This window comes from Accipiter gentilis, chromosome 10 (assembly GCF_929443795.1).
Source record: "Accipiter gentilis chromosome 10, bAccGen1.1, whole genome shotgun sequence".
NCBI classification, from domain to species: domain Eukaryota; kingdom Metazoa; phylum Chordata; class Aves; order Accipitriformes; family Accipitridae; genus Astur; species Astur gentilis.
This window is the reverse complement of record NC_064889.1, coordinates 38244741-38258796: the sequence shown is the minus strand read 5'-3', so window position 1 is coordinate 38258796 and position 14056 is coordinate 38244741. Positions and strand designations below refer to the sequence as shown.

At 45.7% G+C, this 14056-nt stretch overlaps 1 protein-coding gene across 2 annotated transcripts in view; it reads right to left on the bottom strand.

Moving 5' to 3' along the window:
* Positions 1 to 11813: 11813 nt before the first annotated feature.
* MAP2K6 (mitogen-activated protein kinase kinase 6) overlaps positions 11814 to 14056 on the bottom strand; it is a 54033-nt gene continuing 51790 nt past the window's right edge. For both annotated transcript variants that reach the window (XM_049813139.1, XM_049813138.1), the window contains one exon: positions 11814 to 11877. The gene's annotated coding sequence lies outside the window, so the exon portion shown is untranslated. The remainder of the gene's footprint in view (positions 11878 to 14056) is intronic.

The window sequence follows — 14056 nt, the reverse complement described above, 5'->3', positions numbered from 1 at the left end:
ATTTCAGTTCGTGGGGTTTTATGTTTGATGATTGCTTTGAATAAAACAGAGTTTGGAATTTTTTTGTTTGTTTTTTCTTCTGATTTAGGATGAAGAGAAGTACACAGCATCTGGTAAAGTTGTGCGAGCATGTGGTTTAAACCTGCTTCGAAGCAGTTGCAAGTGTGTTATGCATATTTATCAGGGACACAGGGATTATAATACAATTATTCACTACTAGTCAATAAAAAAGGAATTATTGTAACAGCTTCCATGTCACACATGGGATCACATTGCAATTAGGAAGGAAGAGCCCGCAGTTAATCACTCCAAATGCTTTCTTCGTATTTTACAACGTACTGAGGGGAACATTTCCAGGGAGAAGTTACAACCTGAAGATGCTGTGGCTCAGCACCCGCTGCCTCTGGGCAAAGGCAAAGGTGCCAGGACCAAACCGGCGACACCTTCCCGCAGCAAGGACGGTGGCAGCTCCGCGGCGCTGGGCATGGGCACGAGTCTGCAAAGCTCTCCAGCCAACGTCTCTTTGCCGCAGAAATCACTAGGAAGCGATACAACTAAGAAGATTTAGGACCTGAACGACTTCTGCAGGTCTGGGCAGATGTGGTCCTGTATCGCGGCCAACATACAAGAAAATTTAACCCGATTCCCTTGCATTAATCCCACTACGGAAAAAGAGTTTGTGCAGGAAAAGCAGAAGGGGAAAGGGCTGAGCGCTGCCCCTGGATCGTTCATCTGCATTAGAGGGGGAGGCGAGGGGCAAAGGGCAGCGGGGACGGCTGCCCCCCACCACGGCAGGCTGCTGAGTTACTGCACGGCGCCACGAAGCTGCTCCCTGTCCCTGCAGAGTATTTGCTTTCAGGGGATGACAACAGTGCCCATCAGAAAAAGCAGCAATTTCTAAACCGTCCCATATTCCGATTCAGTACCGTGAAATGGAAGAAGCTGTACATGCTACTGTTAACGTATAGAGACAGTGAGGGATTTGCGACTCATTTTTCTCCGTTAGCTGGTCAAGTGGTCGAGAGAGGAGTCACTCTGTCATCACCCAGGTTTGTTTCCTTGGGCTTCAAGGGAAACACGCACTCATTTTCCAAAGCCTGTGCTATCCTGAAGTGCATCTAGCCACGGATGTGATAACTGTCGGAACTGCTGCTGGTGCTGGGTTAGTTTGCTGTTGCTGTAATAGATCAGTCCTCTTCCAAGCACAATAAATGCTGTGACCACCAGCCCCAGAAGTCTCTCTTCTAATTAAAGGCTTTAGGTATGGATATTCCAAGAGCTGCTGAGATCCGGTGGAAGTGGGACAATGTAAACACCTTGGAAAACGCCTCAGTTTCCAAATGAGTTCCCCACATAAAAAACTGTAGCAGCTGATCTACCAGAGCAGACCAGCAGTGAAGCCAGTGCATTGGCCCTCGCTCTGCTAAGCCATAGGGGAGATGGAAAAATAGGGCTTATTGCTTCATTCCTGATCATTACTGATCAGCAGTGATCCAGAAACTTGGTAACCGAGCACTATTATTTTTTTCCCAGCTCTTGTATATAAAAGTGTCTATTACTGTTATTGATTCCTGTCCTACTGCGCCGAATGACATGCTCTGGGGTGGGTTATAGGACCTAAAAAGCAAAAAGCTTTTCTTGCTCTGGGGGCAACAGGGACTGGAAACATTTGATCCACGTTTTCAAAGTTCTCCGAGGATTTTCCTCTCCCAGGGAGGCTGTGACCTTGGGCATGGCCCATCAGGGGTAGTAAAAACCATTCTGCATACTTTGACATTATCTTCCATCAAAGAATCCCTGAGGCCTTTTTACACTCATTAATTAAACCTCATGTGCTGCCTGGGCGGTAGATACAGGTTATCCAGCACTATTTACGTTGGAAAAGGTTAATTGGCTCATTGGACCTCACATAGCCAGGCTAGCAGGTGCCCTCCCATTCCTGCTGAGCTCCCAAATAACATGGGACCCAGTAACCTCGCACTGGTGCTGTTTTCTCTTGAATCTCATCACAGACCACACAGGGGAATCAAGTGAGCAATACCAAAAAAACCCTCCTGCCTATATCCATCGCCTGCTTCCCCTCTTGCTTTTCTTAGTATCCAGAAGAGAGAAAGAAAAAAAAAAAATTTAAAGGCAACATGAAACCACTCCGCACTCCCAATGAGAAAATAAAAATGGATGTTGCAGGCTCATGTGTTCTATACGTTTCCAAATATTTCCATCTGCTCTTGAAATTTCCATTAGGAGTTGCCAAAAAGTCTTACAAAATTGTTAACACGATGGTAAATTTAGATTCTTTTTATGGAGAGACGTTTCCCCACCCTCTTAAAAGTCTGGTATCAATTTGTTCTGTCATTGATAAGCCAAAGGTATTGCTGAATTTGCCCTTTTGCCCTGCTCGTGGGCTTAGCGCAGGCAGAGCCGCTCGCTGGGACAGGGACGGGAGCGCAGAGGCAGCATCCATGCGGGGAGCGAGTCCGGCTTCACCCCTCCATCCTCCTGGTATCAGCATGAACAACAGAAATACCTTGCGAGAAAATTACGGACCGTCTATTGCTGGTTTCCCCAGCCATCACCCCGTTGACCTGTTCTGCGGTTTGGAAACTCCCAAATGAAGGTCGGAGGCTCTTGGTGTGTCCTGCCCGTGCACTACCCAGGCTCCCAGCCCCTAATTAAAACCTCTGCACTAACGAGCAGGTTTCTGTGCTCAGAAGGGCTCAGGGCAGCTCTGCCTTTAGCTGGAGGAGGGCAGAGGGTTAAGCTGGACGTGTCCCCATCACCTGCCGTCAAGGCACCCACAAATACAGGACCTGGTTTGGTGGCTTCGCAGGGGGCAATGATGGAGCCAGGCAGAGGTGGGGACCAGGGGAATAGCATCGCTCAGGGGCCTTGGAAGCTAAAACAAAAGAGCAAGATGAGGTGGGGAAAGCAGGCAGAGGCCATAGCATCTCCTTGGCCAGGCATCGGGTACCACGGGGATGCTGCTCGCTGTGCCGGCCACATGCAGTGGATGCACTGGTGAATATTTATATGTGCAGTGACGCCCCACAGGCACAGCTCTGGCATAAGCAACTTAATTCAGATGAAGTTGTGTCATCAGGCTGTTTCATCAAGGGTAGTTGGATCAAAATACTCTTGCTTTTTCAGTAAAACAGGGTATTCTTTCCTGTCGGAAAGTGCCTTTTCGGGTTGGCTGTCGTGTGCGCTCCATCCAGTGAATTAATAGTGGCATCATTCAGGGCTGATCAACCTGTTATTAGCGTAACTGAGCAAGAGCACAGTGAGTACTCTGCAATATTATTTTAAGGCAATTACTCTCTGTGACCTTTTAATAATAGTCCTGTTCCCACGGCATAGCAAATAAGGGCCATTTTCCAGAGGAGGCACTTAATAGAGGTAAAAGATTCAGAGCCATTGCAAAAAGGCAGAAAGCACCACTCACTTCTCCGGCAGCAGGACTGATGCTGAAGAACTGGCAGAGCCCGAGCCTTACACAACCTGTTGTTTTGCATCTTGAGATAGACCCCGTACGGCTTAGACAAGCGAACTCCCTACTACGACCCGAGCTTCTGTGCAATATCGCAGCCCTCGCCATAGCTTTCCCTGCCCTCCTGGCAAAGCTGCTCCATTTTCAGAGGCGTTTCTCCATGTGGAGAGGGATCTCCCCTCCCATGTTCCCTGGCTGTTCTGCCAGGCTGCCTTCCCCGGTGACCCTCCATCTCCCGGGATTAAATACGCTGCACCAGGGCAGATTATCAAAACCCCAGTGCAAAAAAACCCCTTACAGACACCTTTAGTTATGAGTAAAGCCCTTCTACAGCACCTAGAGACGCAGCATTGCTAGATGGACGCTGTAAGGGCACTATCATGCACTTAGGGACACTATAAATCATAACTTCATGAATCTGAGTTTTACTTTGGTTAATCTTCCTTAAGGAAAGAGGGAGAGCTGCAGGTCTGTATTCTTGCTCCCGGGTGAACAACTTGAGAACGAGCCCAGGGAAGGAGAATTAAAGATGCCTCATTTCATCCTTTCTACTTAAGATATTCCCTGATGTGCCCCAGAGCTTTGCCCGTCTCGGGGGGACGCTGCTCCACTTCCAGACGACTTCTCCGCCTGGCTCCCGGCACAACCCACGCGGCACCGCACAAAGGCCAGCGGCCGGGCACGGGCTGAGAGGGCGAAGCAGAAAAACCACAGCGGCTGCCTTTAGAAATGAGCCGTTCCCACTGAAAGGAAACCTATTTGATCTCTTTCTAACCCCTTCCCTGCAATTATGCTTATCGTATTTCCCTCCTGATGTATTTCTTCTTCGAGAGCAACATCTTCTGCTCTGATCCCGGCGCGGCGTTTCGGGGAGCGCTCGCTCTCATGCTCCGAGACACGAACATAAATGTATTGCCACCTGCAGCCTGCTTGTAAAAGAGCCGCGCTCAGGATCGAGCTGCTGAAACCAGACTTGCAGGCTGGTATTGAATCTGCTTGTACGCTTCCAAATCCCTAGATTATTCAGGAATGACGGGCATCAGCCCTTGTCTCATCGTTGTGTAAGGTAATTAGTCCACCTTATTTCAGATTTTAGAGCTTGACCTCTGTCCGGAGATGCGAGCTCAGAGGAAACAGGAAAGTTTCCATCTGATTACATGCTCGGGCAATATGAATTATTAACTACCTGGGGTAGTGTTATTCAAGCCTTGGTGTTAAAAAGATGTGGTTAATATCTTCCTTGCTTTTCGGGTTCTTGTCCATTTTCAGAGCAAAACTTCCTTGCCTTCAGTGCTAAATACACGCAGGGATCCACAGCAGCACTCCTCAGCTCTGCAGAGACAGGCAGAGCGCGTGTGTTTATGCTGCCATGTGTTATCTTAAACTGTTAATATTTCATAACATTGCATTTTTTTTTAAGTATTAGTGACGGTGCTCTCAGCCAGAATTTTTTTTTTTTAATATTTGTAGGCAAAAAAAAATTGTATTTGCCTGAAGAAAGCATCAAAATTTGAACAGATGGGAGTTTTTACCAAAAGAAGACTGTTTTGCTCAGAAATCATTCCATTTCCAAAACCTCAAATAAAGTTTCATATCTTTCAGCAGATCTTGGACCGGGATTATAAATTCAAAATAAAAATACAGAAATTTCCTATGTTGAGCTTATAAATGCTAGTTTACGATATTTTCTGGTGTCTTAATGAGAGCCATGTGACCAAAGTTACATATTATAGGAAATAGCCAAAAGGCACATATTATTTTACAGGTATATTTTTAAATGTAGAGGATTGCTTTTTAAAATTTTAACACAAGATGTTATTATCCTTTTTTAATTAAAAAATTACTGGGCTATTTTTTCCATTTTTAATATGCTCTGCACTGCACAAGAGAACCAAGTCCTGCCTCCAGAGTCCCCAGGGCACTGCAGATGGTTGCACCAGGGGTGTTTACATTCCCCTTGCAGCTCCCAAAAGCTCAGACTCACCCGTTTTCCTCCCTGTAAGCCCTCAAAAAGGGTTTTGTGAGTACAGCACCGCTAATGTTGTTGGATAGCAAGAGCATCATTAAACCACATTTGTTGTGCTTAAACCCAGCAAGCTGAGACAGTGACCATAATGGTACATAATGGTATCGGAGGGGGAAGACTTGGGGCCGTTGCTAAGCCTCGCCAGTTATATATTATCAGTTTTAGCGTCGCAGGAGACCTGAGCTCTCTGCTCCTCACAACTTGGTCCTTGTCATTATCCCCATCCCCAGCCCCATCTCCGCTTGTTTGTCCCTATTGACAGCGTTGCTATTGAATACCCAGTAATGGGTTGTAGCCTCCAGCGATCCTCCCTCTCAATTTCTAGCTCAGGGAAAACACAACAGATGAGCCCATACACTAAAAGGATGGGAGGCCATGCTCGCTTAAGACAGTGGTTCCCTGTAAAGTCATCCGCAGAGCTCATTCGGGTCTTGGGCACACGGGGCGCACACCAATGATGACCCAGCGGTGGTTTCTCTCTATCTGTACGGTGCTAAACACGGGCTCCAGATACAGTTTGCAATTAAATCCATCAGCTGTCAGCACTGGGTGGGCATCTTGAGGCTGACCTAGGGAGAAAAGGCACCGGGTCAGGTTCAGGAGCAGTATGGAGACGTCCTTCGCCCTGGGCTGGCTCATGCTGGGAAGAAGCCACAGCTGAAATCTTGTCCTGGCACCTCAGATCTCCAGATGCTACCACGAGATCAACACGTATCCTTCAGACAGTCCATAGAAGCCTTCAGTGGCACCAATTTGATTGTAAAATATTTGCATGTTTTCAATTATAATTTAGCCCAGGCAGGCCCACGAGACTCTTTGCAATACCGAGACTGTGTGATGGATGCATTATATCCTCTTAAGCGTTGCCTGGTGGGCCAGAAAAACACTGGGTTGACAAGAGTTAAGGACTGGGGGCTGGGAATTAATTGACATCTTCCATCTTCATATGATCTCAGGTGGATACTTTATTTTTTTGTCTGAGGAGGTTTATTTTCCTCCAGATTGATTGGATGAATTGTGTTCCCAGAGATCAGAGAGTTCAGATGGCAGAGGATCCTCTTACCAGAAGATGAAAGCCAATATAATCAACTGCACAACTTCAAAACATGCAGCTTGTTCTTGTTGGCTGCGCCTAAGTTTTCCCTGCAGAGAAGCTGTCGACAATGATTTGATATCAATCCAGTAACAATCCCTGGTTTCTAATAATAATTTGCACTTCAGTAGAAATGTTCATGTGAGGCTCTGAGAACATTTAGCAGATGGTCATTAGTGAAGCTCCCCAGTTCTCCTGCAAGGAAGAGATAACAATTATTAGCCTTGTTTTACAGATGGTGACACTGAGGTGAGGCACTGAAAGGTGAAATAACTCTCCTAATTTTCCATAATGAGCCAGTGGCAACAGATCTATGAATGAAACCCAGGCATCCTGCTGCGATTACTCCACAAACCCTATATCCTTATCTCTTACAGGAAGATGTGGTCAAAGAGGTGAGCCTGGAAAGCAAAAAGCGAATGACTCAAAGGCAGGATTCATGACACATTTCTGGAAATAAGGAATTAGGTCTGGGTCAATAAATAACTGGAAAACCAGGGGGATGCAATGTGAGAGGCATGTGAAATGAGGATGGATGGAAAAGAAAGAAGATAATGGAAGGGAGGGGAAGGAAAACAGAGCGTAGCTCTGACTTTTTATTTCCACTCTTGGTTTCAAGCAATGTTGTAAAATTAAAGGTTAGGGCTCTGAAAGAAAGAAGAAAGCGACCTCCATCTGCTCCCGTGGGGGTACAGCTAATGGGGTGAGGCTTCAAATGTGAATTGCCGATAACAAAACCCTCCTCCTCGCGTGTCCGATGGTACGTCACCCCGCAGCAAAGTGCCGGCCGTGGTGCTGCCGGGGGCGCTGGGTTGTGTTTTGGGTGCCGCAGAGACCTGCCTCTCCTTGGGCAGGGCAGGGAAACGGGGCTGGAGCTCCTGGGAATGCCGGCTCTGCCCAACTGCATCCACACACCGTCATTTACCAAAAAACCCAGGTGCTGGCTGGGGTAGAGAGCGCTCGCCTCCGCTTTCCTCAGCCGGCAGCGGCTGGGCAGTAGGTCAGCCGCCGAGCTGGAGGTGCACGGACGGGTGCTTCGGGGACTAATTTTAGCTTTCAGTTACACTGTCTTTTCCTTTCTCACCCAGAACGTCTGGACTGCTAATACTGATGGGCTGGCTGATACTACAAAACGCCCTGCTAACATCACACATACGCGATGAGGGGAACACAGCCCAGCTAGCTGGCCCAGCGGTGGACTTTATACAACAGCCAAATGGAAGCCAAAAGACTTGAGTTTAATCCCTCCAGTTAAGTCATCTAGATTCCTTCTCGCCACCAGCCATCTGATCTCAATCAACAAATCTTGGCCTTCATCTCCTAACCTAGACGAGAGTTGCAATGCTGAAGCCTGAAGTAATCTGCATGCAAAAGGCTTTAGTAATCATTCCCTCAAGAGGGATTATTATTATTATTATTATTATTATTATTATGTTAAAGTGGTAGGCAAACAAGAAAGGTGTCTTAGTAATGTTTGCCATTAATAATTTGTTAACATTTTGTAATGTTCTTCCATTTATTTTCAATACTTATAGTTAACAGAAGCATATTGAGAGAGACCTATTAACATGAATTTGTTAAAACCAATCACTGGGTATTAAAATGAGATGCTTTTTTAAGACTGAAAATATGTCCAATTTGGCTATTCCTCTCATAACATTAGTAGGATTTGGCAAGAAACTGAAACAGAATTAAACGTCTGGATCTTTAACATCAGTAAACTACCTCACCTCTAGATGCAATGTATTTTTAAGAAGCTTTGCAATATATTGCTTTCAGCATCCCACCATGCACTTGCAGAACCAGAGAGCCAGACAGAGAGCCAGAACTGTAACCAAACGTGTGTTGGAGTGGTAATACATGACTTTGTAGCAGGAAACATCAGGGCGATTTGAGACAGCAGAAATGAAGTCTGCATTGGCAAGATCAAAGATACAGTTTGAAAAAACATAACCATGAACATATACATAGATGCTGCTATTGCAGGTGCTCCTGAGCAGCATGGAGAGCTTGCTGGAAGGAGTAAGCGCTCACCAGTAGCTGACTGGCATGAAAATTGGAATGGGGATTTCGGAGTGGAAATCAAACAGCAGCAGAGCCAACCTGCAGAGAAAGAACTGTATTTGAACAGGTATTGTGTGCTTAAAAAAACTCCTGCAGTTTCTTCAAATCCCTCGTCCATAGTCCTGGACATCTGTCACCATGGAGAAGTATTAGGAAAATGCCATCTGTCAAGCCAAAGTGCGTCCTAGTAAAAGTCACAAATCAAAGTTGGATTCTAGATATTCAAGGCTATCTTTAGCAAGAAGAGTTGTGAAACACGTCTCTCTTCAATTTTATAATCTCTTAACGACTGCAAATTGTTTATGCCTCAGCATTTGATTTTTCCTTATCATCTCTTTCCAGTTTCAGCAAGCACCACGTATACAGAAAACAAGGACACGTTCAGGGGACGAGGTACTTTCCACAAGGGCAGGGATATTTCTCTCTGAGTGCTACTTGCTGTGGAAGAGGATCACTCTTGTGCCATGTGAAGAGAAAATTGTGTGTATATTCACAAGTCCACAACCACCAGGCAAAGGCATTTCAGCAGCCACCTCTTTCTAGCTTTGAGGATTTCAGAAAGCCTCTAGTAGCAAATTTATCACCATTATTAGTACAGAAACCCCAAGGCCAAATCACCTTGTCTTGCACGGGTGCAAGACCAAAAGGCAGGATTCCCAGCCTCACAAACGCTTCAGTTACTGTAAAATGGCTTATTCTTTTTTTCACTCAATTCCATGAGATTGCTGCTGTTAAAGGGTATTTGGGACTTCATTCCAGCTTAATCTGCATTGTCTTAGAGAACGTTTTGCCTTTGGTGATGGTGAGAGTGGATTAAGACGGGTGCCTGCAACTTCTGAGAACCCATTGCCAACCCAACATTGGCCCTACAAGTCACATCCAGTGTGAGTGACTCCGTTTTGGGAAAATAACCCAAAGAAGGACCATATAAAAGATATGCTTTAGGCTGGATGCTTTTAAATATTGTCTTGTACAGGCCTGGAGTTCCTGTTCGGCTGTGAGAACCTCAACCTTCGCTCCTCTTCTTTTGCTCATTTCAGTGTGATGTTAGTTGTGATAATGCAGGACATTATTTCGCAATTTCATTTTCTGCACACACATGAAATACTATATAGTAGGCAAGGGAGACAGAGGGAACAAGATCTGCCATTTCGCCAGCTAAAACAATTGTATTACAAAGCTCAGCACAGTTTACATTACTGTGCCGTGTTCAATCAAACTCTATCCCAAAGGTGCATACGTATCTCCAGACTATTTCAGGGGTTGGCAGCTGCTTCAGAACACTTACTCCTTTTTATTTTTTATTTTTTTTTCATCTTGGGGCTTTTAAAATTGATGGGAGGCTGAAGGCAAGAACTGATGCATTGTAGATGACAACAAAAGAGGCTCCATAAAATTGCTTTTGGCATCTCGTGTGCGTTCCGTCTACATCTTATAAATTACTGCTGCATTTCAGTGATAAAAATAGTTTTGTATTTGGAATTGATTACAGTGAGATAAAGCTCTAATAAAAAAAATGTACTGATGCATAAATATTCTGAACATACAAGGGTAATTTGATTTGATAAAATAAAAGTATGGCTCTTAATTTCTTCCTTTTAAACAGAACACACATACACATACCACAGCGCAGATAAAACTTCGGCAGCTGTTTTCCTTAGGATTCCCAGAAATGGTTATGTGCCTCTTGCAACTCTTCTCTTCAGACATTTTTATGGCAATGTCCGTATCACCGGCATTCCCATCACCGACGCCGGGTAACATTCTCCCTGCAATCTGAAAGCGTTCAGCCCAGGCCACTGCGCTTTCTTCTATGCGATAAACATTGATCCCTCTCCTGTGCCCTTAAAGGTTATTATATTAACCGGGCTATTTTTGTTTAGTTTGTTCCTTAGCGCATCAGCTCTGCAGCTAGTGCTTTTGCCTTAACTGGGACTGCAGGATCAGCAGAGGGAGCTGATATATTGTTTTCGGCAATTCTAATACAAATGGAAGCATAATTTTATTTACATGAGAAAGAGGGAAATAGCGATTCATGTTTCAGTATGACCCAGACCAGCACGCTTTACTCAAGCAAAATGCTATTTGACTGAGCCTAATAAATTAAGGGTGAAAATTGGCTTTGCATCATGACAAATGCACAGCCTAATAGTTAACCTTTAAAGAAATGCAAGGCTTAATTGCACATAATAGTGATGGGGCTGGCAGTGGAATCCAGGGTCAGATCCAGGATTTGGTGAGACAGAGCAAAGCACCACGTCTGTTTTCCAGCCTGCGAGCGCCGGGGCCGACAGCTGCACAAAACCAACGCTCGCTTCGGCCACATCGGTGCAAGGTGCTGAGCGAGCCGCCGGGCTTCCAAACCCCCACAGCACGTGTGTTGGTGTCCCAGCCCCGAGACCAGCACCCCCAGCCAATGCTGGGCGCGGAGGCCGTGTCCGCTCGCAGCCCCTCGAACCCCCCCATCCACGCTGGAAAGCTTATTTTTGGGGGGGAGGGCAGGAAGCCGGCCCCTCTCGTCGCACCAGCACCCTGCCAGAGCCACGGCAGGAGCCGGGGCTCGCGCCTTTGATGTGGGCTGGACGGGATGTGGATGCGTCTGCTCTCGCCAGCCACGCTAGCCGAAGCGCAGAAAGAAAAACCAACGGCAGAAAGACTGATAATTATTTCTGTAGAGCAGCTTGAGCATTCCTGAGTTTTCAGTAATGTACGATAAGCCGTTACGAGTAAGATGATCCTTAAAAACCTTCCATATGAACAGCAAAAGCAGTACAAAGTGTGTCCCCAACAACTGGTCGTACTTCCACGGGGTAAATACAGGTAGACTGACAGCACATTACTTTTAAATTTCATTTATTTATTTTTGTGTACATTTTTCTTAATTTGACTGACATACCATTGCTATAAAGATGCCCTGCTCTTTGAATATTTAATCCAAGACCACTAGTTCAAGTGTGGTTATGAAAAGTCACGGCAAACATATGACTGGAAAGAGGTGGTTGGTTTTGACTTCCAGGCAGTTGTTTGAAGCATTTCGTAGATGCACACAATATTCAGCAGAACACACGCACACACAGTGCTGAGTTTAACACACACATGCGCGCGCGCACACACACACACACATCTGGAAAACGGTTACAGTGGTTGAAGTTTCAAAAAGGTGTACTGTCCCCTTCTCTCAGCAGCAGTGAAAAACCTTTGGATATCCTGAGAAATAAAATCAAAGCGTAGTAAAGAAGTTTAACTTATTTCATCAGCAAGGTTTGGGGTTTTTTTTCAAGTTAAATATGTTCTCCCAATCTAATTTTTTTTTAAATGAAGAGCGTGGAGGGAAAGGATCTGGGGCAGTCGGGGTTAAAGAATACCAGTTCAATTGTTCCACCAATATCCTTAATCCAGTACAACAAAGATCCTAAAAGCATCTCATGAAAACAACAACATTAAATAAAAACCTACCTAATGTTACACACATGGTCCTACTGTCAGTCTCCTACTATTTATCATCTTCATGGTATGAGGAGCGGCTTTGAGATGAATGAAGACAACACAGGTTAAGAGAAGTGTCTCAGATGGAGCAGACGTGAAGCCGTATGGGTGGGCAGCCAGGCAACCACCGAAGTACTCTGGAGTGCAGGGAGAACCCTGTGAGCTTTGCAATATCTGACTGATGAAATTTCGCCTGGTTGCAGACAGGAATAGGAGCTCGGAGCGATGGTTCATCACGGCACGGGGCGGCACTGCCTCCTGGCAGCTGGCTCTGCGCGGCTACAAACCCTGGCAAAGCCTGAGGGGACCTTAACCAGCCCTGACAAGAACCCGGGTGCCATCTCACAAAGATGACAGCACCTCATTTCTTTTAAATATACCACCAGTACGTGTTCCCAAGAACTGGCCAAGACAGGGATGCTATCTCTGGACAAGTCCACCCTCCCCCAAAGATATGATGTGTGGGTCTTGCGTTAGGATGTGGGCAGTTTTGACTCTCATGAGGAAAGAGTTACCTCCACAAGGCTAAAAACCGAGTAACTCTCATGCATTGTCCTGCCTTTCCATCTAACACTACCTTTCCCGTTCCTCCCATCGACGAGAACACCAATGTTTCTCCTGATGAGCCGCAGAGCCTGTGCTCCTGCGAGCTCCCCTGTGCCATGCGCTCCCTCGCTGCGAGAGGGGTTGTGTGAGGTTACGGGCTGCTAAGTAGCAACGAGCACCGCAGAGGAAACAGGCCAGCAAAGACTTAGACAACAAAAACAAACATGAAGCAATTAAAAGAAGGATGGGAGATGTGGTCTGATGTACTTTTGCCAAGAAATAAATATTTTACATTGCCTTTTTTAAAAACACTTGCATTGTGTTTTTTAAATCTCCAAAATGGTAGACTTACTCACTCCACCCACCCATGCACAACACGTGCACACACACACACACACACACTCTCTCTCTCTCTCTCTAATGCACATACCTTTCCAGCTTTGCAGAGCTACTGGATTTACTTTGAGACAAGTTTCTTGTGCATTTTGACAATTTACTTTGAGACAAGTTATTTGCAAGAAGGCAAAGTTCATGCATGGCTTTGACAGCTCCACTTTCTCATAAATGGTTTTTGAAAAGCAGAAAGCAAATGAGGGCCAAAGCTCCATTTAAAGTTCACCTCAGATGCCTGAAAAGCATTTATACCCACATCCTTCTGAGGTCCCTGCTTTATGAACTTCTAATGAATTCCACATTCTGCTACCCAACGTTTCTTATACATAGGGGGAAGAAAAAACAAACCAGAAAACCAATGCAAGCTGTTTGAAAACAGATGCACCACAGCATTCTTTATCAGAAAGGCTGGGGAGGCTTCTGAAGCCGTGGAGCAGCAAGGCACCTTTGCAAAGAGGAGAAAGGGAATAAAAAGAACAAAAAGCTGATGGTTTTGCACCCTCAAACCTGCTTGTCTCACACAGGTCACACTTACAGGATTTCACCTCAACGTCTCTTACAGAGCAAGAAGCAGCTGTTCCTTAGTTGCTCCATCATTTCTGTAGGACTCGTGTCCTCCGTACCCAGAGCAGACCTTTGGCCAGAGGGTGCCTGGGTGGCCCTCAGTCCCGCTCCAAAGCTATCCTGGCAACCCCGAGTCTCACTGGCTCGAGGGCTAAAGGAAAACTCCAGGCAAATCTGATACAGAAAAGCCTGGCATGAGACTTGGACAAACCAAGTTCATTGCAAACCAGATTTTATTTTTCAGGTGGAAAACTATCGTTTTCTCAGAACGCCAGTGCGCTTTTGGTTAATGATGTTGTGACATAGAGCGTTTTTACCAGTTAAACTGAACCCTGATGCTAGTTAATCCCCTCTTGATGGAACAATTACAACCCAACCGATGCCTTTCCTATCAAAA